The sequence below is a fragment of the Corvus hawaiiensis genome, chromosome 15 (genome assembly GCF_020740725.1).
Source record: "Corvus hawaiiensis isolate bCorHaw1 chromosome 15, bCorHaw1.pri.cur, whole genome shotgun sequence".
NCBI lineage: Eukaryota > Metazoa > Chordata > Aves > Passeriformes > Corvidae > Corvus > Corvus hawaiiensis.
Genome location: NC_063227.1, coordinates 14,685,598 through 14,712,510, shown reverse-complemented (window position 1 = coordinate 14,712,510; position 26,913 = coordinate 14,685,598). Strand labels below are relative to the sequence as shown.

The 26,913-nt window shown below is 39.1% G+C and overlaps 1 long non-coding RNA gene across 1 annotated transcript in view; it reads right to left on the bottom strand.

Annotated features, from left to right (window-relative positions):
- Positions 1-6,370: 6,370 nt before the first annotated feature.
- LOC125333963 overlaps positions 6,371-26,913 on the bottom strand; it is a 55,709-nt gene continuing 35,166 nt past the window's right edge. The window contains exon 3 of the long non-coding RNA XR_007207029.1: positions 6,371-7,018. This is a non-coding gene — a long non-coding RNA (uncharacterized LOC125333963). The remainder of the gene's footprint in view (positions 7,019-26,913) is intronic.

Genomic DNA, 26,913 nt, shown 5'->3' with positions numbered 1-26,913 from the left:
AAGGTAAGGGCAGCTGGACTTTTTTTTTTAATTTTTTTTTTTTTTTTTTTTTTAGTTTCATGCCCAATTTTTCCATCAACTTCAATCCTGAATAGTTCCTTTATGTTATGATTTTACATTCACTTTGAACAGAGAAAAATGAGACTATGCAGTTTAAAATAGTGAAGAAGCAAACTTTTGATATAGAAATTTGAATAGTTCTACAACCGTTATTTAGCTTTCATTTTAGTATCCTGAGATGGGATGGAAGCAGACATCCCATCTCCAGCATCCCATAATTGCTACAAAAATGAAAGCAGAAGGCTATTTTCAGTTGGTAATTTCTCTGCTGCTTATGTGTAATAGCAGTAGAAAAAGAAGAGATTAAGTTATCCATCAGCCTTGGAAGAATTCTCCATGCTCGTGAGAGAGTAAGAAAGAAGCCTTTGAGATGTTAAATCAAATACAGACATTGCCAAAGAAGAAGGAGGCCAAGCATGGGTAAAATACACACAGGTAGACAAAGGAAGCAAGTATGCTGGAGAGCTCTGAAATGAGTAAAAAAACTTGGATTTGCTGTTGAAGAAATACAGGCTAAGAAGGTATTACAGAAGGGATGCAGGGTGAAAAAAATGCAGAGAAAAAGGTAAAACCTGGGGACAATGTATCTTGAGTGAAGGAAGAGAACAGGCAGCAGATAAATTTTAAGCAAGCAAATGCTGAAAAAGAGGGCTGACAACAGTAAAAACAGTGTAAAATAAGTAGAGAGATAAAAAAAAGAGAAAGAGGAGTAAAATTGAATACACAAAGCATTGTTCTCTTTCAAATCCTGCCTTTCAGTTTTCTGATTCAACTCTTCTGATATTTATTCTTCACACCTCTAGTCTTCCATATCCTCACCCTTTCTACAACATTTAGCAAGAGTATTTCAGCATTCTGCCCTTCTTCTGTCCCCCATGCTCTCCAATGTTTCCTCTGCAAACACAACCCAGGCTTTATCTGTGATGTCTTGTCATTCTTCTCTAGACTCCAGATCCACCCCTGCTCATACTAAAAGAGTGAGCTGCATCTGTGATCTCTCCTCTTACCTAAATAACTAGGAGAGAGACCTTAAACCCTCATTCACCCCTAACATCTTCCCTTCTCTCTCCCATAAAACAAAGGGTCTACAATCTTCCCAGCATTCCTTTTCCATCCACTTCTTGGGGCTCAGGCTTTTCTTCAGACATCCAACCTCTCTCTAGTACCTCACATCCAGAACACACCAAACCCTTACAGAACTTCCCTGCACGACATGCAAAATATGTATGTAATTATGCCAACTTTCATACTAGTCTCTGAAAACACTACTTTCCAAACTTAAGAGTGTGTAGGAAAAACAGTTTCTTTAGGTACCTCCTCCTTTTCCTATTACCTCAAACCTGAGCTGCTCATTTACATGTTCGAAGTCCTTCTAAACCTCTATCTTGCTTGACTCCTACTGAATATCAGGAGGTCAACCCCCACCTAAGGTTAGACCATGACCCCAGCATCTTGTATCTGCTTGTCACATTTTTAAAAAGCACTTTCTCCCCAGCTGCTCTAACACAGGGAAGACATCCCATAAATATCCACAAAAATATTACATTATACATCTTCAACAGCTCTTTAAACCATACTATGATGCCCACAAAAGTTTTAACAATGCATAAGTAATTTATTTTATAAGTACACAGACAGCTAATACTGTTTCTTAATGTCACTGTACATCTAAATCTGTTGTATCCTACCAAATACTTAAAGGAGAAGTCTTTTTGATCTGTGTTCATACCATGTCTGGCATATACAGGAATTTCCAGATGTTAGTACACAGAGCCACAGTTCCTATATGCTGTATTGTTAAACATACAAACAGGTACCTTAGTAAAACATGCAAGCATAAAGCCCTATAACAAGTAGAATGAGGGCCTTGTCAATGAAGCCAAAATTGAAAACACTGGCTTCAAACCCTGGACTTTTACAACAGCTCTATTACTATCATAGTATAAGTCCTGAAAAAGAAGCTATGACTGAATTCATTGGGAAGCACTAATGAATTGTAGCACAAAACACAGCGACATGAACAAAGCCTGTTGGTATCATTCGTATATGATTAAACGAACATCTATAGTCATAAGAAATGAGTATTTTCTGCCGATCGCATGTTTATAATTTTTTCTCTTGCTAAAACAGGAAATGGGAAGCCATCTGAATTCTAATTTGGAGCAGAAAGTACTTCAGGGAGATCTGCTGTTTTTAAAATATAAAAAATATGCAGGATTCTTTAATTAAATCAAGATTTAATGCAAATAAATGAACAAAAATATTAAAGATTCTAGGGCTTCGGAAGCGCTCAGCTGACCAGAGATTCACTTATTTACCACACTTTGACATACGCTCGATTCCTCAAAGCCATATTTTAAAATAAGCGAGAAGTCTGAAGAACCTCAGTGTTCTACATGAAATCATTATTCTGAAGACTGAACCTAATGCTGAGGTAATGTACAGTCTGACCTTTCCAAATAAATCTCTCTTAATAAATGTTCCTCTCTACTCTCAGGAACAATAGAAGTCTCCAATGCAGCAACAAAGTAGAAACAAGGGCAAGATGCAATAGCGAAGCAAGAGGCAATGTGATTTAAAGGTGAAAGGATTTGGACATGACCCTACTGGGCAAAGGGAGGCAGAGTCTACATCTTTCATGAGTGCCTAGGGCATCTTGTTTGCAGTCTGGACCTCTGGTGAACAGCTCACTGCAATTCTTGTCTTCTATTTTTGAATTTTATCAACTTGATTTTTATGTCAATGAGACAAGAGGTAGACTAGTTGCTGTACGTCAATTTACAGCAGGGAATTACCACTATGTATACCAGACATTCATAATACCACTAGAGGTGCTATTATTTCTACCAGAATCAGTAAGTTTTAATTCCCAGGTATAAAGAAGACTCCTTTTAAAAAGTTAGTGTAAATTTAAAATCAAATAACTGCACAGAGACCCTTCTTTTGGCAGGATGATGCTTAAATTTTCAAACCAGAGATAAAGGATTGCAGCAGAGGTGAGACAGAAATGATGTTAATGACCTAACTGAAATGAGGATTAAATAAAGGGGCACAGCAGGGGAGGCATCCAGAGTCTACAGCGCAGCACTAAGGACGCACTTAGGATACTTTGTTGGAATTCTTGAACAAATTGCACCACTTATTGAGTCCAGGGAAAGATCCTTTCACTTGTAATAGGCTGTAATGGCTCCTCCTTTGTTAGTCTGAGCATTCCAGACAAAGGAACTCCAGTTAAGACACTGGTTCTGCTTGGACACCTGTAGCGGTAATGGCATTCAATGACACATCGTCTGAGTGACAGGCCCAACACAAAAGGACTTTTCAATTGCATCTGGGATAAGGTTAAGATACACACACAAAATCACACCCAGCAGAAATGCTGACAGAGAAGCACAGCAGAAAAACAATTTGCTTACACAATTTTAAACCCCAGAACTATGTAGTTACCCTGAGATTTTGAAGCGATGCCCTCTGCTTTAAGTCATGCCAATTCTTCTAGAACATACCTGCTCTCCAGAGGAGTAGTAGTTATATACCAGTGAGGCCCCATACTGGCTGTTTACTCAGTCTTTACCTTCAGAGTTTATTCAGTCAGTTCATACTTAGAGAAAATTCTGGATGGATTTTCTTTTGCTACTTCAAACACTGAACAGATCCTTTAACAGTTTGCATACAAGTCCACTGCAATCTCCTCTAAAAGTCCTCCTAGAGAAAATATATAAATAAAAATTCTTGTGCATTTGGTAACTTTACTCCTATAGAGGACAGAGAGACCTATGCTGAGGTAATACTCCAGTTATGCATTCCTAGGTAATGAGCTTTATCTCTCAGGATCAATTTTCCATTAATAGCATTCAGTGCGCCATCCAACTTTCAAATTGATTTGACCTATGAACCTGGGGTGTTCTGATGTTTCTTTTTAAACTACTGGAATGTCAACACAACACAGAAAAAAATTATAGCAGCAAGACTTTAATGGCCAAACTGATGCTTATTGGATGATTTTAAGGCAGCTTAATGGCAAGTAGGCAGCCCAAATTCAGATGACAATTAAAATAAATAAGTAAGTAAAAAATAAAAACAGAGGTTTCTGCTCTTTCTACCTTAGCCATTAAGTCAGTAAGATAAGCAATTTAAAACTGCATTCTCCATGACTTTCTGAGCAAAGAAAGAATGCTATGCTATTGATCTGCAAGAAGTTTATTTCTTCCACTCTGCAATGTTAAAGGAATCAATCTCTTAACTAAAGAAAAAATAATGGTATTGATAATGAAGATGAGGGCTGAGCTTTTGTGGGACAACAAGTGTATTGTATTGGTGGTGTAATAGCATAACTGCCAGGTGAGCATCTTTGACACACCAGCTGGGAGGTTATGACTACTGGAGTCAATTCCTGACAGTGAAAGACATCTCCAAAATGTTCAGTGGGACAAGCAAATTGTCAGGACACTGTCTGCATTAATCTCTCAGTGTTCTGCATAGCCCAGGTGCATTTTATTACTCACAGTCCAAAAGTCTGAGGACACATTCAAGTGAATGCAGATGAGCTAACGATAGTCAGTGGTGGCTTTAAGTACATTGATATACACATGTATATATGTGGCTGTATACATGGGCTTGCATTCCTACCTGTTTTATTTAATTTTTTTTTTTTTTTAAATGGGCATTGTTTTCGTTTAAAAACCAAAAACTCTGCTATACCAAAAAGTGAGTTGGTTGGAAAGGGGTGCTTAAGCTTCTAGAATTATCCCTTTTGCCAGAATCCAATACCTTGTTACAGGAAACAAAGATAGAACTGTTTCCACTTATCTGGAAGTGCACAGTAAAAAAGATAAGAAATGCCAATTTCTTTCTTGCATTTTTAAAAAGCAAGCAAGTAACATCAAACATCAATAAACCTTTGGCACTGAGATTTTGGCTGTGATGTGCAAGTTACAACTATTTTAAGAGTCATAGTTAAAGATGTATACCAATTAATTTAAACCTTGAAGGTACTGAAAATACCTGCTGTGTTCCAAGAAAAATGTTATCAAGGAAATAGTCTAGTTTATCCTTGAAAGGATATCAGTTTATCAGTGAAATGAGAAAGTACAGGCACACAGAGTAAGTAGTGCAGATCTCTGGGAACTGAGGGCTATATAGAAAGGATAAAGATAGCAGGGTTATTATAGAAGAAGTCCACAGACCTTCAGAGTAACAATTGAGAAAGCCTGTCTTCTATGCAATTCATCAATGAACAGAGGCACAGATAACAGCCACTGAGCTTACAAGCATCAATCAATCCCTGACCTTTTCACTCCACTCTGACCCATGGGTAGTCACCTTCCTGTAGCTGTATCTGCGTATATTTTCATGGGAGTTTTTGGTAGTTATTTTGGTTTTTTTGTTTTTTTTCCTTTCCTCCTTTTTCTCTCTTTGGTCTCTTAGAAGGTGATACACAATTTTAATTGCAGGGATTATCTGTCTTTTCACCTACAGCAAAAGAGAAGAAATAGTAGGTACTACACAGAGTTAAGCCTAAAAAACCAACAAGCTGTGATTTCCAGATTGGGCACCAGCCACAATAGCAATGGAATCAGCTACTGGAGAATTCAGTTCACACCTCTAGGAAAGCTCATGGAATACTTGCTTTCTCTAAGATCTCCACAAAAATAAATATCCCTATCACACATCAGGCTAGAGGATTCCCACCAGGATAAAGGTGTACACTCTCTCTCCTGTCAATCATAGCATTGTACTGGACCAGGATAGCATCTGCGAGCTACTACAGAATGCTGCAATACATCTGTTCTGCAGGAAGGGCTGCTGTGTGCGCATTTAAATTGTTCTCTTGCATTTCCCAAATGTGCTTGCTCTTCCTTCCTCAGGGAAAGGCAGAGAAGGACAACCACACAGCAGGTGTTAGTCACATCACATGGCAGGATGCTTCAGCACTAACTGAAGCTCATCTTTCTCTCACTCCAGTGCAGAGCATGGCAAGTCATGCTTTACCAAAGAGACAATAAATTTAGCTGGTCACAACAAGAATCACTTTCTAAACTCTACTTCTAAGAGTTTTTTAGGTCTGTAGCATTAAAGTATACCCTCACATACTTGCTCCAGAATTTTACATAGTCTGTTTTGTTACACATAGAACAATCAAAGAGAACACTATGTCTGTTTAGGAAATTGAGCTAATTCTTACAGCACAGTAGGAAAAGATTAGGTTTCAGATAAGTTTCAATTAGTTATTAGAATATTATTAAAAACACAACAGGAAAATTTGACATAGTAAAGCTTTAAATATAAAGTTCAGAAAATATTTAAAAAAGGAGATATCCATGCAAAAGTAGAGTTTTAGTGTGTCTCCTTATGATAGCAGTTCCTAATAATAAATACAGAATGCATTAAAAGCACTACAGTAATTTAGCAGTTGTGGTTTTATGTCTCCATGGCACAGCAGGCCTCCACTGAAACAGGAGAGGATGTAGCTAAGCCACTTTTAACTTTTTCTGTGTGGTTAATCTTAGAAAGTTTTGGGTTGAATCTGATATAACAACTACGGCACAGACTGAGACCGACAGGGAATCTGAAACATTTATTGAGAGAAACAAGCTGGTTTTTATACACTTCTTCAAGACACAGTATTTCCTTATATGGTTTTTTTTTTATTTTTCACTAAGCGACCTATCACACATTGCCACGTCAGCAGCACACTTTCCCAATGTCCCTATATGGGGGTGATCACGTGCTGCCCACCCATCCAGCAGGCTCCAGCAGGCTCCTCTCCGCAGGGCTCTGCCGGCTGGCATCTCCTCCCCCCAGGGTCAGGCGGAGACAAGCTTCTCGGTTCTGCCATGGTGTTCTGCAGGTGTGTCCCACAGCCTGTAGCTCAGTTCTATCTTATCTCCCACCACATGAATCCATCGTGGAAAGACTCTCAGTTTATACGAACATTTTGATAAAGTCCTCTCTGTACCTATTGAGAGCAAGAAATACATAACAATTTTTAAGGTTTTTACATAAAATTTATAATAGTCACCAAGTCAAGCTCTTCAATAACAATTTTTCATAGCTGCTAATCTTAGTGGGTTTCAATGCACCCATAAAGGTGCTTTGCTCCAACATTCAATATCATTTTAGTCCAAATATTATATGACTTAGAAATAATTCATTTCAAGCTAAATTTCGCCTTAGAGTCAATTAAAAGAAGCAACACAAAACTAAAAGCATCAGAAAAGGCTTTAGTGAAACCCTGTCTTATATGGGGTTCATTTGTTACAGTTCCTGAAGATAATCTATATTCAGGAATACTGAGCCATAGCAACTGATTAATTTGGATCATTACTTACAAAGACCTAAAAATTCTACCACCGTAGACAAAACCTATGCATCTACTTAAATAGATATAATTACTCTGTCAAGTACATAAAATGCTATTCCACCCCACTAACTTTTTTTTTTTTTTAAAAAAAGCACTATGGTGATGCATTCATATTCTTCTGAGGTATCTGTTCTTTACTGAGTTACATTCAGCGTGTTTAAGGAAGATGGCTTATTTTGGCATTAAGACCAAGTTAGGATGTTTTAACGGGTCTTTGCCTTTCAGTGTTTCTCACTATGACAGTGGTGGAAAACGCAATGTTTATAAAACCATGTATGCCCTTGGAAAGCATTTTTGTTGCAAAAAGCCCTTCTTAATTTCTTAACAAATGCACTTCAGAATTTACTAAATTGACTGATTTTTGGCTGCACAAAAGTACATTACTCAGAGGTGTTATCAAGTAGACCAAACTTCCATTAATAACACTCAGATCTTAACTTATTATTAAATAAAACCAGCATTGCAGAGCTCAGATCAACTCTGTTCCAGAGACTGTCCCTTCATCATGTAGTCTTGTTTCCTGAGGATTGATTTAGTGAATTTAATGAATATTAAATTTACTTAGTAGCCCCCTTTCCTTTGCCAGACAGCAAAATGGGATCATGAAGACAAAGTCAGCAAAGAGCCTATTAATGTTACAATTCTTAGAATGACAAGAATCCCTGAATTAAACACACTACCATCAATCATGTATCAGCCAATGCCATGCCCCAGAATGCTAACTCCACTTGACGATGAGGAAGAAGTCTGACTCACACTTCTTTCAAGTCTTACCTTTGCCTCTAATTCTCAGGGAAAGCAGCTAAAAAATACAGATACTGTCTGTACCTTTACATTGCCTAGCGCAATGGGGCTGGGGCCTCCAAGAGGCTTGCAGTGTAAATAACACAGAGTAAATAACAATGACATACTTTTTAACTGCAGAAACTCATCAACCATGCTAAAACGTACATCACACACTGCCACCGTTTCTCACTGTTCATTAAAGAGAATGAATCCTGAGGGAAGCATCACTGAATACAGATATGTCTCCAACACACCAAATCATATCCTGAGCCTCCAGTAAAGCTAATAAAACCATGTTAAATACATCCCAAAAGTTCCCTTGGCGTAGTCCAAGCCACTTGGGCAATTTATAATTTAAAGGAGAATATGAGATTAGAGAGTGATGAAAACAGTGTGATCTAGAATTTGAAACAACAGTTTAACTGTTTTGTCATACTCAGAGGATGTACTGATTTACTGAAATTTGCTTGTAGAGAACTGAAGGTCTCAGTATTTTCACTTTCAAAAATTGTACATACAGTAATGTTGGACTCCCAAATAAATGGTAAAATATACTACTTGTAAAATCAGTATAGTCAAACCCACTCTATTTTAAAGATAATGGGGTGTGACAGTGCTCACATTTATATTCTACCTACCCTAACAGTCAGTCAACAGCATCCTACACTCTGGGCTGATAAGGCTTTTAAGTGAGAGTGCCTGAGATGCACTCTCTGCCCTTGTCACAGTCATTCATTCCTAGCAGTTCAGTTCCATAGTGCACCTAATTTCAGTGGAAGTTACAGATCATAAATGCCCAAGAGCAGCACAAAGAATATTCACTGGGTTGACTCTCCTTCTCCCTTCATTCTTGCTATTCCAGACATTTAGCTCAATTCAATATCTTAAAGAAGCAAGGGATTCCTAAGAAAGAACTAAACTAAGAATGACCATAACAAATACTTGATTAGTTTAAATGAAGTGGAGAACAATTACTGAGATCATGAAGTGATAAAGTAAAATGAGTGAAATAATGTGAAATAATGAAAACAAGCTTCTTAGCTAATTCTATCACAGTTCTTATGAGATTCAGTTGAGTGTGTAAGGCCTTCTCAAAGAAAATGACAGTAAGCTGCAAGAGAAATTTAATATGAAATTCAGTGATGTGAGTTTATTTTCTTATACAGCACCTACTTAACATCTAAAATCCCTTTCCTGCTATTACTGTCTCACAACACAACATTTTGCTAGTACATCACAGCTTCCAGACTGGAGTTAGCCTGGGAGAGGTTGAGGGACTTGGTTCAATTCTACAGCCTTTGGGATAGCAGAAATTCACCCAAACCAACACCCTTTGCCAAGCAAAAGATTCCCACCACTTCTGCAGTAACAGAAGGCTTCAGCCCTGCCTGCTTAGGTAATATTACTGACCCAAAGGAGAGACTAAAACTCTCATCTGCAGCACTTCCTTAGCAATAAAGAAACTCATCCCTGTGAAGTGGTTGCTAACATTTGCCTCATTATTGGTTCTTTGTGAGCTCTGCACAGCAACTGCAAATTTAGTTTCTGTAAAATATTAATCTCCTAAAATGCAGTGACAACAACTTTTCCTTTTAAACTTGCATTCAAACCTATATCCATATTCCCACATGAATGTGTGCTTACAACACAGCAAGGAATACAAACCCATTCACAACTACACTGCTGCATCTTGCAGATTTTTTTCTCTGAAGAAATCCCCCCAGGATATCAGCTTAGCATGACACATAGAATTGTTAAGACCTCCATCTATCCTCCTCCAAATCACGGAAAAGACCGCCAAGATCCTCTACCCCAACATTTGACCCTGTCAACTAAACCACAGCATCAAATGTCAAGCTCAGTCATTTCTTGATCACTGTCAGGGATGGTGACTCCACCACCTCCCTGGGCAGCCCCTTCCAATGCCTGATCCCCCTTTTCAGTGAAGAAATACTTCCTGATATCGAACCTAATCCTCCCCTGGCACATCTTAAGACTATGTCCTCTTGTCCTGTCACTGGCTGCCTGGCAGAAGAGGCTGACCCTCACCTCACTCCACCCTCCTCTCAAGGAGTTACAGAGAGTGATAAGGTCTCCCCTTTTTCCCCAGCCTAAACACCCTCAGCTCCTTCAGCCGCTCCTCACATGGCTTTACCCCCTTCAGCTTTATTGCCCTTCTCTGCACATATCCAGCACCTCAATGTCTTTGTTGAAATAAACGGCCCAGAACTGGACAGTACTCGAGGCATGGCCTCACCAGTGCTGACTACAGACATGATGTAAGATTTCACAGAAACTTCTATTTTAATCTCAAAGAATCATTCTTTTGCATAGCTTTGGTTATTTAAAAAAATAAATAAATAAACACACAATTATTATATTCTTTGCAGTTATATGACACCAACAAATCTGGAATTAAAAATAAATCTAAAGGAAGTATTCCATATCACTGTTGTGCCCTGTCAGCTTTTCATTTGTGTATCAAGGTGAAATATTTGACGCTTACAAGCCACAAAATGCCTAAAATGGTGTATAGTTGTACATGGACACTGGCACCAGTACATTACATTTTGTTTGTCAATGGCATTTAGAGCAGCTGGCTTTTTGAAATAAAGCATGTATTCAGTGGAGTATCATTAAGGGCAATTGAATTGCCCTTCATCTGTTTCTGGGGCTCTGAGGACTAAAAGGCAGCATCTGGAAGCTTTATGGGTATTATCTGGCTTTCTGTTTTATTCTGTTTAGGCAGACTTGTCTGGTTTTTCACACATTAGACTCAAAGGCAAAAGGATTTCCAGCAATAACCTCCTTCTGATGAAACTCATCTTTATCTGCTGCTTCTTGTTTCTTAGCAAGTGATGAAAAAATCCTTTATGGGCATGAGATTACTTAAATCAATAGTGACTTGCCCATGCACAGCAGTGCTTCGCTGCCTGTTCATCAAAATGTCTGTTTACTGGCTGCACTGACTGTTAGAGGGAACACTCACCTGTCCAAGCACTTAGCTCAGTGCTATGGTAAACAGGGACACTAAATATTCCAAATATTCATGTTTTCAGGCTTACTGGTATCAGGGGCAAAGTTTCTCTATTTGTGATGGCAGCAGTGCTACACTTGAAGACAGCTGGCAGTTCCTAATAACCGGACAGCTTGTTGTCCCTATTGCAGTAAGTGCCACCTTATTATCCTTCCAAAAAAGTGGCTGGTACTTGCTTCCCAGGAAACTTCCCTGAGCTTGCAGGCTGGGCTCAGTCCCAGGTATGTGTCTGCTCAGCTATCACTGGCCTCCCTGTCCAGACAGCTTGCATAGTGATTTCTACATAAATATGAATTACACACCTTGAACAGTCAGTTCTCTTTGGCAGCCACACGATCCCTTCTCTGTGCCTGCTGGCTCCTTTGACCTCTGCTCTCTGGACACCATTTTATATCCCACTCATTGGATATTTAACTTCTCATTTTCCTTGCACGCTGCTCCGGACAGCCAGTCCAGTTCCTGCTGACTCCATCCTGCCAGCTAATCCCTGCTGGGCCAAGCTAAAGAAACCTGACATACGGGTAGCTGGCAAAAGAGATACAGGCACATTTTGGTGAACGTCTGGAGAGAATAGCCCAAGCATAATGATTTTGGCTGGATTAAGAGAAGTGCTCATCTGTTATATCACTTGAAAAAGAGCTTGTTCAACTGGGTGTTTTCAAGGCCAGCTTAGCATGCCCAGACCACTGCAAAGAGCTCTCATTGACAGGAGGAGACACCAACTGGAGTTCTACCAATGCCCAGCTCTACATCCCTTCTCTAAAGTACCTGACAGCTCACCAAACATCAAAACCTTCCTTACCACAGACTTCAAGGAAAAAATGTCAGGCACATCTCCTACAGAGGTACAAATCACTCTTATCAGCCCATGGAATAAGCAACAAGTTCTATGGAATATCTTTGGAATATTTGCAGATGGCATTTCCTCCCCTGTGATCCCAGGAAATAAATGCAAATGTTCAGGAAGGCAGGAAAAAGCTTCATCCCAAGAATTGCATCCTGGGGGATTTTCTGCTATAAAAAAGAATGGATAAGAAGTGAACTATATATTGTTCATGTAAACGTGTAGAGACCATGGACACCAGTGGAATGCATAACTTTTGGAGAAGTGTTGGAGGAAGGGAGGGGAAAGTGCCTCGTTTCCATTTTCTGTCCATGAAGGCTGAGTTTCTGTGGAAATAAAAGATGTGATTGACTGGCCCATCCTTGTCTGGGGCCTCAGACAGGGCATCAGTCTGGTCTCGAGCTATTAATCAAAAAAGCTTTACTTCATTAGCTTCTTAGCTTTCTCTTGGATCTTTTCCCACCCTTGACAAGGGATGCTGTGTCACACAGCAGGAATTTTGCTCAGGTGGGACTCCTGACATCTGCAAGTGGCTGCATTCACACTGATGCATCACGCCCTCAGCAAGCCTGGCAGTCTCCCTTTGGAGAGAGAAATAAATGGGGAGCAAATGAGGGAACAAAAGTAGGAGAGAGGGAAGGAGTCTCCAGGGAGCAGATTTCAGGATAAGCAACCTTAAAGAGCACTGGCTAACTTTCCATATGAACATTGAGTAAGGAGGGGTGCTACCTAAACCAACTTTTTCATTTAGATATCTGCTCCAAGAGTGCACATATAAAAGACAACTTGGGAAGGGAAAATAAGAGGCTTAATAGTTCTCCTGGTATGGGAAAGAAGGCTAAATTTTAACCTTGCAATTACCATTTTATAGCAGCACAAGTCAGTTTATTTTCTTATATTATTGTTCCATAGTTTAGAAAGCATTTATTTCCTCTAAACAGTCAGCAAGGCTAAGTACATTACTCATACTTTTTCTCTGTTTTCATAAAGTCCTGTTAATAGAACACATTCAAGAAGGCTACTGTCATTACCAGAAGGTTCTGTTACAATACCAAAGAGAGCAAGCAATCTACACAAGTGAATAAAGCAGCACCCTCTGTTCCCTAAATGACAAGTGCAAAGCACTATATTCTGATTATTTTAAACCAGCCAAAAAATCAAAACCTTTTTAACATAGTCCATAAAATTAATCAGGCAAAACCACTTTCAATTAGGTTAGCAGTCCTGTCACCCTCTGAATTTCAAATAATAAACACAAGAATCACTTAAAAATTCCACAGTGTCAGCATAACACACCTTTTCATCCACTGCATATGAAAAGGCCTAGGCATTAGCAGCTGACCATAATAAAAATGGCTTTAGGTGTGACAAGGATGTGGCAGTACCTGGTATCCTGGGCAGCTATCACTAATGAGCATCGTCTCTCCAGTTCTGCAAATTTGCATTATTTTACTTATATAATATATAAAACATCTGTAATAAATATACTATAGGTCCATTTTCACAAGTTCTCTTTGAGAAGGACAGGGGAGGTTTCATACCAGCCAAATAGCAAATCTACCACATCAGAGTAATCAGGTTACACCATCAGTGTCAGGAATAAAAAAAAAAAAATCACATGCAAACTGGAAATAGTCTTAATTCAGAAAGGCCAGAACTCAGCACTGTCCCAGACTCCTGGTAGTCCTGTATCCCATGGCCAGAGACTATCATTACCAGCTGTGGCACAGTCAAAAGGATTTCTGAGGAGTAGGATCATGGAGCATTCATAATGAATATATTTTTCCAGCCCATCAGAAGTTTGGTAATCAAATTTCTAGAAGATCTCAGTTTAAGATGAGAAATCAAAATAGAAACTTTGGAAGTACAGAGGTTTTGAGACTTGAGTCAGACATAAAATTTTGGAATTTTTAGAATCCCCAATACAAAAGGTTTGTTTAATGGAAATCAGAGATTTAAAGGCCAGAGAAAAATAAGGGCAGAAAATGGTGATTGAAATGTAGGGGAACAACACAAAGAAGGAATTTTCAAGCTGTAAAACTGCTCAAATCAAGTAAGTTTTGATGGGGGAAGCCAGGTATAACCACCCCAGGCTGCATTACCAAGTCAATAATCTGAGCAACACAGACAGGCACAAAGAAGTCCAAAGTTTCTAGGAGAAGCACTGAAAACTTAAGCAGAGTGACTGTACAGCCAGAACCAAGGTATTCACAAGGTACAAAGGCAAACCTAAGCACTGTCCTATTTTTGTAAAAAGTCACTAAATTTGTGTACAGAAAAAAAATCTGTAAAGTTGTAGACAAATCTCAATCCCAACAGAAAATATCAGGCAGAGATTTTCAAAAGCCTTGAGTCTGCAGAAGCTTTACTTGCAAAACCTTTCTGAAAACTTACAGAAATTTTGCCAAGTGTTTTTCCATGGGATTTATTTTCCATTATCATCTTATATAAACTTACCATTTTCATGCTGCAAACATACGGATAGTGTAGCAAGAACACTACCATTTGAAATGCTAGACTGCTTGAACATTGAATTCAAAGGATTTTTTCTAACTATTAACACCTGAAAGCCCTGACACACTTGGAGAAATGCCCTAATTCATAGAAGTTCTCTGATTGGTTAATGGAAAAATATACCCTTTTGCCCCCAATCCATTTTGGTGCGTGAAACCATAGACATTTCATTCCAATAGAGCATCAGAGCGCAACACTAAATTTTGGACACTCTTAGCATGATTACTTTGCAATTATGGCATATGTATTATGGCAAGTCCCAAGTAAATTATGAACTCTGTATATTACAAAGGCACTGTGAAACACTGATTGATTTGGACAGTTTGTAGTTAATTAAGTTCATTTCCAATTCCATCTCTTCACACAATTTCAAAGCATTCTGTGTTGAAAGCCCATTTTCAATTAGTAAGGAGGTTGAAACAAAAAAGTATTAATTATAAAAGTGGCAATCCCCATTGAAATCTTCATAGTACAGCAATTATTTATGTTAAGTGTTGAGAATCGGAGAGTTGTACTTGTCTAATACAATTTTTTCCTTGATATATATCTCATATATATTAAATCTGTACAAGTAGTGGCAGAGCATTTTTTAAAGTAAGGACTAAATTATTGCTCACAAACTTGTACAAAGCTCCAAAAGGTAGGAAAATGTCTGTGCTTGGCTCAAGTCAAATTAAGTGTCTTGGACTGATTCTTCTCACTGCTACTGCACTATTACCATGTAATTCCATTACTTGGACTAAAGCACACATTCCCATTGAAAAAGTAGTGACGGAATACTGGTATTAGTAGAACTTTATGCTGCCAAAGGAGTAGCCAAAAGAAGATACTGAGTTTTATTTTAAGTGTTTGATGCTGTTCAAAAAGAATAGTTCCAGGCACTTACCAAACTGCTTTTATAAAGAGGTACACACTTCTTGGAATATGACAAAAAAAAAGAAAAAAAAAAAAAATCATCCCTTAAATTACAGATGCTATTCTTCTATAAAGCAGGTGTTCTTTAGCACATTAATACCTTTCTTCATGTGAGCCAAATGCTTCCAATGCCCATCTTAATTTGCTGATTATATTCTCTTCACCTCTATCAAAGACTGCCAGCCACAAACATGACACCAAAATGAATGATATGAGATCAGCAGATGCACAGTGCTTTAAACCAATTTTTCAAACTCCATTTGCTGGATTTTGAACTGTCATCTACCAGCCAGTTGCCACTGACATGGAGCCCCTGCTCCAAAGCCAAGATAACTTCTTTAACCACTGGCAACGCTTCATGGCCTGGATCCTGGCTGGCTGATTCCCTCTGTCCTCTTCTCTGCCAGTTTGGTAGCAGGCTCTGTAACCGCACTGCAACAGCGGAGCAGGAGGAAAATGACAAGCACTAGAAAACAGAAAATTATTCAGGGCAGGTAGAAGGACAGGCAAGAAGAAAAAATACAACCAAAAGGAGTTAAAGTAGAAAGTAAGGCTTCATGAAATGGGAAACTTAAATTAATGAGAAACAAAGATAAAGTCAACCAAATGCAGACAGTCTGGTAGCTTCAAAAATGAATGCAGATTAAAAGGAAGAAGAACAATACAAATCTTTCGTGTTTGTGAGCTGTCTGCAATATTCTGTGACTTTCTCAGCTATCACCAAGCACTCTAAGAGGGAAGAGCCTGTTCCTTACACTACAAATGTTTTAAGTGCTGCTTTCAAAATACCAGCAGATAATTTATCTTAGACAAACCTGGGACTCTGTGCTGAGGGTTTCAGACAGGGCTGGAGCTCGCAGTCACATAGAGACAAGCTGTGCCCAATGGCACCATGATAAAGGGCACAAAAGAGGGGTTTTGTGAGATATACTGCAAGCTTTCCTTGTTTTCTACTCTTCTGCTCATTTCCTTCATTTGAAGTAGCGTCCAATTGAGAAAAACACTTAAACTGGTATGAAATGAGATCCATGGAAGATGATTTTTATCAGAAGCTTATTAGAACTTATTTCAAAATCTGCAGTTTACTCAAAGAGAATTATATTTTGTGTCATCTAAGTAGAAAATCTCATCAGTGGCAAAACATATTTTTTCTAAATCTAACTGTACAATCAATGAAACTACATATATTATACTGGTTTGGCCTTTTATTCTAATGAAGGACAAGTTATGAGACACAGGCAAGAATTTCTATTAAACACCCCCATTAGAGCTGCAAACATGCATAAATAATTTGTTTGATAAATCAAGAAAAAAATCCCTGTAATTTTGATACCCCATTCCTACATCCTGTGGCATCTGAACACACAGCAAGTATAGCCCACCAGTACAACAAGTGCTCCCAGCTGCACGAGCAGCCTGAACAGCTGGACCCTGGGCTGGTCTGCACTGGTAACCTGACAGTGGTATTTGTGTATTCCTCCAACACAGGGGGCCAGAGCCTTTTCTTCGGGAGATATTTAGCCATCAATTCAGAGAGACAGAGAGATGATCTTCAGGATACATAGGTATCCATAATTAGGATATATATATAGAGAGAGAGAGAGAGAGAGAGAAGATATTTATCCTTCAAAAAATTCAGGTGCAACTGAAATATTAATAATTAAAAGGAAGGAAGGAAGCTTTGATAAAAGCTCACACTTACCTAGTTTTGAGGGGTTTCTCTGTGTGTGTGTGCATGTGCTGCCTGCAGGAAGGAGATATTATTTTTGATTTTTATTTTTTTAATCAGCTTCATGTTACTGATAGTGAGGTGGCCAGTGGGTAGAGAGAGTATTTCTAGACTAGTTCTCCTTTAGGAAAATTAGGACAAAGAACAGCTGGCATAAAAGTATCTTAAAGAATTTTATATTTTTCACATGGAATTACCTTCCTCAGCACTTGACATGCATTTGGAAACTGAATTCAAAACAGAATGTTGCAAGAGACTTGTAAGGAAAATCCTTTGGCCATTTAATCAGTGTTACAGGATATCTACAGGCTTGCCTGTGCATTTCTTTGGAAAAATCAAGCAGCTGGGGGGTGGGGGGGGGGGGGGGGGGGGTGTTTGTTGTTTTGGGGGATTTTTTCCTTTTTTTTTTTATTTTTAAAATGCAGAGTCCTAGATGGGCTGAATCTGCTCTCACAGTGTGTAATACTGCTCCAATTAGAATCACAGCCACTGAAACAATACCACCCTTGAGAAGAAAATAAAAAGCCACTGACTTTAGGGTCTCAGCCACCTTGCTCCTTGATTTGAATTAGCTCAAATCTGATGTGGAAAATCAAGAAACTTTTTAAAAAAGGAAAAAAAGAAGAAAGAAAATAGAACAAGTGGTTTTAAGAAGAGTCTGTTTGGTGACTATAAAAAAGGCTAAGAAGAGAGTGCTGAATACTGAAAAACTTTCTCTCAAAGGCCCAGATATAACACAGAAATTATCTGAAGACTCTACTAACTGCCCATCAATTTACCATTTTACATATTTATTATTTCCATATAGAAGTTCACATCTTATTTCAATAGTGAAATCTCAAACGTACACCTATCAAACAACTTTGAGAAAGAAAATAAAAGGAAAACACCCCACTGACATTCCAAATGCTGCAGCTGGAGCTCAGGCCCACATTCCTGAGCCTGCTGGGAGGGTTTAAGATCGGCTGCCCTGCAGGGATCCTATCACTGTTCTGACCATGACCAGGAAGAGGAAGTGCAGATGAACAAAGGGGATTGGGCTGAAGGTCCCATTGGGTGGGCTGAAGGAAAATGGACTTGACCATGGGCTACACTGTCACAGGATCAGTAAAATACTGACTAAGGTAACACCTCTTGCACAGAAGGCCAGTCGGAAGTACAAAGCCCAGTATTACTCATGATACAGACTAAAATATTTTAGCCAAGGGAATCCTGGAAGTTGGCTAAGAGAAGAAAAAAAAGCCATGGTCACCAACAACACTGACTTTCCTGACCCTTGAATAGTCAAAAGTTTTCTTCCGAACAAAGTAGCTAAGAAGCTAATGATGCTAAGAAACCAAAAATATAAACTTTCAATGCTTTTTAACAAACAGATATTGAATCTTTAACCAACATGGTTGGACAAACAGACTTCCAAGGGTATTAAATCCTAGTCTTTTAAAATTTAAATTAATATTAAAATAGGTACATTAAATTACGAAGCTTTACATTTCTGATTATTCAGATTAGCCACACTGGGGAAAAGTATCTTCATGCAAACAGGAGCAAATTCCCAAAGCTCTATATAAATGTACTGCTATTAGTGTCATTATACTTCTTATTCACAAAGGGAGATTTCATTCAGGACACCCAGAGCTTTAAAGTGAATTGGGTCATTCTCCTTTATTAGAAGATGGTAAATGTATTTCATAAGTATCTAAGTTCCCACACTAAACATGGTGTGCCAGACCTGGGCACAAACACATTTATCAAGTGATAACCATGCTATCATGTGAAAGAGTTAAGGCCATTCCACATCCTACTATAACAGAGGTGAAAGTTTGTTTCCCTGCATGGCATTGGGCATTAGGCTCTTCCAAAAAATTCAGCAATCTTTCTTGAATTCCTACTTCTTTTTGTCCTCCCTTTCTTCTATGTGAAGATTTTTCTCAATAGCTCCAAAGCTAGAAACAACCAAAAAAAAAATCCCACCTGACTGAGCTCTGTAAAACTAAAGAAGCACAAAGCACCTGTGTAAGTCCAGAGAACTGGAAGTACTGGTGCCACTTAAATCAACAGCTGAACCCCCATTAATGTCAGCAGAATTACACCTAGGCCTCCCAGTTCTTGACAGCCTCTTCAAAATAACAGCAGCAACAAGCACAGGATTGGGTTGACAATCATTTACATGCAAGTGTGACCTTTTTTACTCAGTGGTGACATTTGTATCCTATTAGCAAAATACTGTATTGTATTTAAGCAATGATTGCATTTTCTATGGAGACAAACGACATGTAAATCAATAAATGACAAGGCTGCAAGCCAAGCACAGTATTGATTTTCAGTCATGTTCATCTCTGAGTTTAATGCTGAGAAAACACAGTATATGCTATGATTTTTTACAAGTTACATCTTTTGGGCTAGATAGTTTTCTAAGAATTAAGAAATAAGAAAGTTGTTCTCCACTTGAGAGAGAAGAGATTAAAGGGGAGTGAGAATTTAACAGTTCTAATTGAAGTTAACACAGGATCTTAAAAGCAAATGCTGAACAGATCAATACTGGTTTGTACAACACCCTTGTCATCTCCTCAGCTGCTATGGTTAATCAAATTACACACGAATACCATCTGCATTAAACCCATGGTTAACTGTACCATCACTGAAACAAGCAGAAAGTTTACAGAAGTTTCAGTGAGAACCATTCTTACTGCTTTTGTCCTTCACAGGAAAACCAATTTATTCCAACCCCACCACAATGAGACCCTGGCAAGTGGCAGATACTGAGAAGGGCATTCCTGAAACATGAAAAGTGTGTTCCCATATTTGCTGTCATTTCCAATGATAACACAGATTAGAAATTTTAATATAAAACTAAAGAGAGAAGGGAATCATCTCCTTGTTTTCCTTTTATAAACAGATCCAGAAGCAGGCAGTCCTTTATTAAAGATACCATATTCTAACACTTAAATAAAAACTGTGGTTTTAAACAATTAATTTTTAGAAAACAAAAACTTGACCAGTTCTTGATTGCTCCTTTCTGTAACTGCAGAGAAAAAACAAGAAAAATCTGGAATGGATTTCCTAATGGATCAAAAAAGTGATCACAACCTGATCTCTGTGACATGTGCACAAGTGGATGCTGGAACCCTGGGTTCTGAGAATTTCAGCCTGTCAGTGCTGAGAGGCAGTGATCCTCAGAAGTACATTGTATTCGATCCAAAACCCTGGGAAAGGCTCCCTAAATTGTGTGATAACACTGAGGTTGTTGCTGTGTAATTAAAACTCGTATCACTGGGTGGGATATGTAGAGATGTAGAAAATTAGGTTTAGGGGATATAGGTAATAATAGGTTACAATATGGACGAATTTGGGTGTGGATCATCTTCTTCCTTTCTCCTCCTTCTTCACAAATCTAGGGGTTATGCTATTGGGTCAAGAGCCTCACACTGCGGGACATGAAAAGTTAGCAATTGGATTATAAATAAGAACAAGTTACTTGGTCTTTCATAATTGGTTAATTTAGACCTTAAAAGGCTTGGAATTTAGAACTCACGGCCATTTTCCACCCTGTTACCTTGGAGGCATGCTCCCGTGCAGCTGTATTACTGATAAGACATAATAAACAACTAAGTCTGAACAAGGATTCTTGGTCTCCTGCATTTTAATTCAAACTCTGAGTAAAAGAACTCACAGAACAGCAAAAAGAGAAAAACAAAAAACGGGAAAATTAATAGTGGTCTGCTTGTGAATAAGAAAAAAAACTTCAACACACAGGCAGCCTTGGCCATCTAGGAAGATACAAGCAACCTTTGCTACCAAAGGTACCAAGTCAGCACTGTGAATATGAGACAAGATGTCTGTCACAGGAAATGAGAAATTCATTACACTCTAGTACATTATTGCAGTAGCAGCACTGACTTTTCTAAATGTCCTCCTAAATCTTTAGTAAGGTCATTGACTGAAAATATTTTAGGAGATCTAGTCAGACTGATTTGGGATATTGTTTCACATAACTATCTCTGTGACAGCCATAATTTAAGATCCTTGTGTTTTTAACTGAAACTCTTCTCACTGTAGCCCTAACACAGTGGTGTGAGGGATGAGTGAGGAATAATCCCACAATATTATTTTATGCTGATCAGACCTTTCTATACAATATAAAAGGAGCAGACACAGATGTTCACTTCCTCCACAAAGGCCAATTTTCCTTCCACTAGATGCTATTTTGAATTTGGATTATACAATATAAATGCAGTTGTTCAGTATGTAAGACTCCATAATATCCTACAATTGAACCAACAGGTTAAGGCACTTTTCATCTGACTGCACTAAATTATTGATCCACTGGTCCCTTTTTCAAATTTTAAATCACCTGAACAGAAGGAAAAATAAATGCATTAAGACTTTCCAGTCTCAGTGAGAAAATATATGTAGGTAGTTTGAGTCCCTACAGTAAAAATAATCACATAGAGTATCTTGCAGTAATCCATCTGATTTTGAATTAACCACTCAAAAAGCAGTTTATTTCAAAAAATATATTTTTAGTTTGCTTGGGAGTTGACTATATAAACCCCATCTATCAATTCCTGCAGTTTGGGTATTACAGTATGAATAATATATGCCTTTGCCATGTGAATAAGATAACAGCCTTCACTCCTCAGTGCTCTACGTTTCTTATTCCAAATGTGACATAAAATACAATTTTCCTCAAGTAGCTGAAAAGGAATTTAGAATAAATGAATTACGAATACTTGAATACTTGAATGGAGATAGACGCTAATTTTGTAAAAAAAAAAAAAAAAAAAAGAATACAAAGCAAAAGAGAATACAAAGCAAAATATCAAGAATTATTTATTAAATTCAGTGAGACACTGAGAAGGGCCTAAAGATACAGCTGAAGAGTGATGTTTTCTCAAAAAACACGCCTGAATACCTGCACATCTTTTTAAGTTATCACTTCAAAAGCTTCTTAAGCCCTCTTGAGCCTTTTTCAATAGCCAACAAGAAACGTGCCCCTTGACCACCTACAGCTGTGAATTCAGATGGATTCAATTCTAGTCACTTTTTCTTATTTTAAATTTTTTTTTGCTCTGTTTTATTTATTAGGGAGGCTCAGGTAATCGTCTCTAAAGCATCAGGAAACTGCATCTGTTTAAAACAGGTTCCAGGGCTGGGCAGAACAGGGATATCACCCAAAGCCAGCTCCTGAGCTCCTGGTCAGCAGAATCATTATTTCTGTTTCTGAAACAATTCAAACAATATATTCAATATCTGGTGCACTGTTGTATTGGGTTGACCCTGAGTTGATGGACAGTCTTTAAGACCAATTACGCGTCTCACAATTTACATATTTAAACCGCACAGAAAGGCGGGACTTCCCCTTTTTGTCGGAGCTCGCCTGCTGGAAGGTGGGGGGGGCTCCGAGCCTCCCGGCCCCGCCGGGCCGGGCCGGGGCCACTGCCCCTTTCCCCCTTTCCCAACGCTGCGGCACGGACCCTGGGTCGCTGGGGGGAACTGTCCCAGAGCTACAGGCAGCTAAAACCAGCCATGGACTGCTCACAGCTAAACCCATCCAGCACGGCTTCTGGGGACAGGCGGGTCCCTCTCCTCTCCATGCGGAGCCGGCGGAGTCAACGGGAGCCAGCAGAGCCTCCTGTCTGCAGCCAGCACACTTCGTGCTGAACTGAAGAGGACACCATGCAGCCAGCAGCACAGAGGGAGCGAGGCTTTCCCCACCGTAAAGCCTGAACAAGAACACTCTTCAACATGGCAGCTTCAGAGTCAGAGAGAAAGAGAAGTGAGTCCCGTGGGACGGAGCTGAGCATGGCGACGGGAGAAAAGAGGGCGGTGCCGCGATTCTGGCGCGCAGCTTAAAAGAAACCTTCTTGCATGCCGTGGTAAGAAACTGTAATACCACAAACTGTTTGTCTCTTTAATCCATTTGAAGAACATGGGGGGGGGTGGAGAATCAACGTGTGCCTATGAAGTTTGTGAAGAGTGCCTATGCCAGGCTATATAGAAGTAGTAAGAGGCTGTTAGAGACTTGTGGCGAAGAAAAGCCTTTGTGTGCAGGCCAAAATAACTTGTCCTTAAAAAGATGAATAACCCCATGTGATGGCCCATGTTTTGTAGTGTGAAGGAACTGTGAGATTTTTCATGGGAGAGATGTTCTACACACAGCAGATTGTTTGTTTCCGGGCGGGTCTGCTATTGGTGGCAGTTTGGGAACCACGTGCAACTGAAGGAAAACCCTTTTTTCCTTAAGCATAAGAGAGAGACTTTTCAAGAACTGGAACACTGACTAACATCCCATGTTCTGTTATCCCTTGTGTGAGCTGGGTAAAAGGAGAGAAGTGCTGGAGGCGGGGGGGGGGGGGCGGGATTTGCTTTAATTTTGTTTTGTTATTCTCTCTTTACTTTTAATTCTATTAGTAATAAAACTCTTTCATTGTACTGCAACTGTTTAAGGTTTGTGCCTGCTTTGCTTTTCTCCTAATTCTTATCTCACAGAAGGAAAATAAGTAAGTAATGAATATTTTGAACCAAAACCACTGCATTTAATTGGTGTTTCTGCCCGGTTTCGAACTCAACCCGCTACAACTGTCCATAATGCAGCACTATGGATCTGCCTGGATACTGACTGCACTCCATAGGGCTCTGGCAGTGCAAATAATCATGAAAAACTATCAACTGACAAGAGCCACTAATAAAGGATTATTTGGCACACAACATATGACTGAAATGTTCTCTGTGTATATTTTTGGCCTGTGGCCTCCCTCACCCCATTTTCTTTATGTTCTTAAAAAAATAAAACAAAGCCTTGGCTTTCCCATTTTTCACCACCCCAGACGTATTACTTTCATTTCAAGCCAAAAAGGAATTGGAACTTTATTGTCATGGAAGAGTCAGGAAGAAGCCCAGTTCTTATTTGTTTTGGACCAGGAACAGTTTCTTTTTCTGACTTCTTTTTCCAGGTTTTTAACATGTGGGCACACACAGTTATTTGGACTGTCACAACAACTGTTTAAGACATCTCTCTGTTTGATGTATGGTGAAAGAGTCATAAAAAAAGACAGGAGTGGAAGAGCCAAACAATTACAGGAAAAATTTCAAGGGGTCATGGTGGGAGGCAGATGGAAAAGAAGAAAACAAGACTCCACATAGTAACAAATCCAAGAAGCACTGAAAACCTTAGAATTGTCAAAATTCTCAAAAGAAAGCATTTGGATTTTTGTTTTAAAATGTGTATACATCTTAATTTTTAAAGACTTAAAAGAGTTAAATGAGGGTTTTCAGAGGGAAATGTATTTTCGGCTGACCCAAAATGATTTTCAAAATTATTTCTCTTTTCCTGTGCCTGAGAAAAACACAGTTTAGGATAACTCAGCAAAATGTTCTTGCTGCCTTCTCCTCTGGTAAAATCAGCAATCTAACAACATAATTTATTCACACAGATGTAACCAGTATCTCGACAGACCCGCAACAGCAAAGCACTTTCCAAAAGCCTTGGGCTGGTGGTCACAATGAGAAAGCAGCCCAACAGTTTAACAGCAATGGACTTGGGCTTTTATTCTGTTATGGGAAAAGAAACGTCTTTATGTCAGACAGAGAATTCCCTCTTCAAGCCTTCGCTTGACCTTTAAAAATCACAAGGAACCCGAAGAAATGTCACGGATGGATAATGGTTAATGATGTTCACCAAAGCACAGTGACAGCATCCTGAACCAAACAAAGCCATCCGCCTGCACTCTCCTGTTATCCTCGTTAGAAATGGAAAGTCACAAGCACTAAAGCAGATGATAACATTTGTTTTAAAGGAAATGTTAATTGAAATTGGCATGCTGCTGCTCACAGCTAGGAACAGGACCCCAAGGGATCAGCAAAAAGAAATGGAAAAAAAAAGGTGACTTTTGCCAGATGAGCACTGACTCCCAGCCAATGATGGGGAGGGCTCCATGTCTGATAATCCATTTTTAACTACAGCAGGATTAACTTTGACCTGAATAAAAAGCCATTTCTAAAGTGCAGAAAGCCTATTATCTGTTCTTTTAAGCACGTGAGTGGGAGTGGAAGAAAATAATCACGCGAGATCTACTTTTTCTTAATTATTTTTTAAAGAGATATTGGGACCTGAATATCTCAAAATAAGAAGAAATAAAAATATTCATTTTAATGCATGCCATGTAATACTTATCACTTAGTCACTGCAAAGTGCTGTCAGGTTTAATTACAGTCTTCAGTGGCCCAGCAAGATGAATAAGTAATGAATCTTAACACCCAAATCCGAATCATGAAAGTTAGCTTTCTCCTCCCCTCCCAGTGTATACTGGATCCCTCAGGAGAAAATAACATATATTAAAAACAGCTTCTAAACAGGACAACAAACTTGCCCAAATTAATTCTTTGTTAAAAACTGTTTTTATAGCAGGGACCAAAGTTTACTTATGGACAAGAAATAACCTAAGTCAGCCTCACTCTGCATTAGTACTTGCTTAGTAAAGTAGGAGCTATCCAGGGCTGGGGGACCCTGTAAACACTGAATAGCAGTTGGAAAGAAAAGATTCAGGTATCAGTGGCTGCAGAGACTGAGCAGAGAGACAAAGCAATCTCAGGAAGCTCACTGCAGCAGCCTCCCAAGCCCAGCACTCACATGCCTATGATCAGGAAATGCAGCACTCTTCCCAGGCATAAAACTCCAGGGGGAAGACCTCTTCAAAGTTTTTTTCCCGTGCCGTGCTCCATCTCACAGGCATCCTGTTGGCATGAACTACCACTTAGCCTTCAGCTACTCATTCTCCCAGGAGCTTGTTTATTCATGAGCACCTTGATGTTTATCTCAGGGCTCAATACAGTCTAAAATGCACCAACACCTGAATGGTTTGAGGAATGGCACTTAAGAACCTGATCAATGAAACATTTTTCACTGACTTCAAAGAAAGCACAACTTCAGATAAAAAGAAACCTTATTCAAGGTATCCAGCAACTATTTTCTCATATTTTGAGGAACATGGTAATAATTTTTCTTCATTACTGTTTGGAGAATAATTTCTGGCCTTTGGGAAATTACCTGCTGGGCAGGCCTTACAGAAGACAGGTCTCCATGCCCAGTTTTCAAATTAGACTTATTCACATCTCCAGTCATGAGAAAAATCAATACAAGTACAAATTGAAGATTGTGTCAAAGTCACAGCCCCATGGCAGCCACTCTTCATAGGGTTAGATCCCTTGCCAATAGAGATGGCCTTGGCAGCTGGACAATTCACTCCTTTGTGCTGCAGCATCACCTCTTTCCCAAGCACTGTAATGTTTTGCTACTTTCAGGGGCCAATACAGCAGGAATTAATCTGATCCAAAATTCACAATGTTCAGCAGGATGCCCTCACTTATTTTTAACTGGCTACCAGGGAGATTTCCCTGACTTTTGTTTTCTCCTTTGCCCTTCTGAACGGAAATGAGAAACTGCTCTCTGTGCCTTCTTGCCCTCTTTTGGCTCTCATTGGGTCTATTGCTCTCTCTAGATTACATCTTGCTCCAATGGTTGTGTGTATTTGAAAGGCCCCTTCCCTCACTGCAGTAAAAAAACCTTCTTACAACAATTGGCATCACCTGAGCCATTCTGATTGACTTCCAGTCACTGCCAGTGAAGATGAAAATATGGTCATTATACAAATACACACACACACACC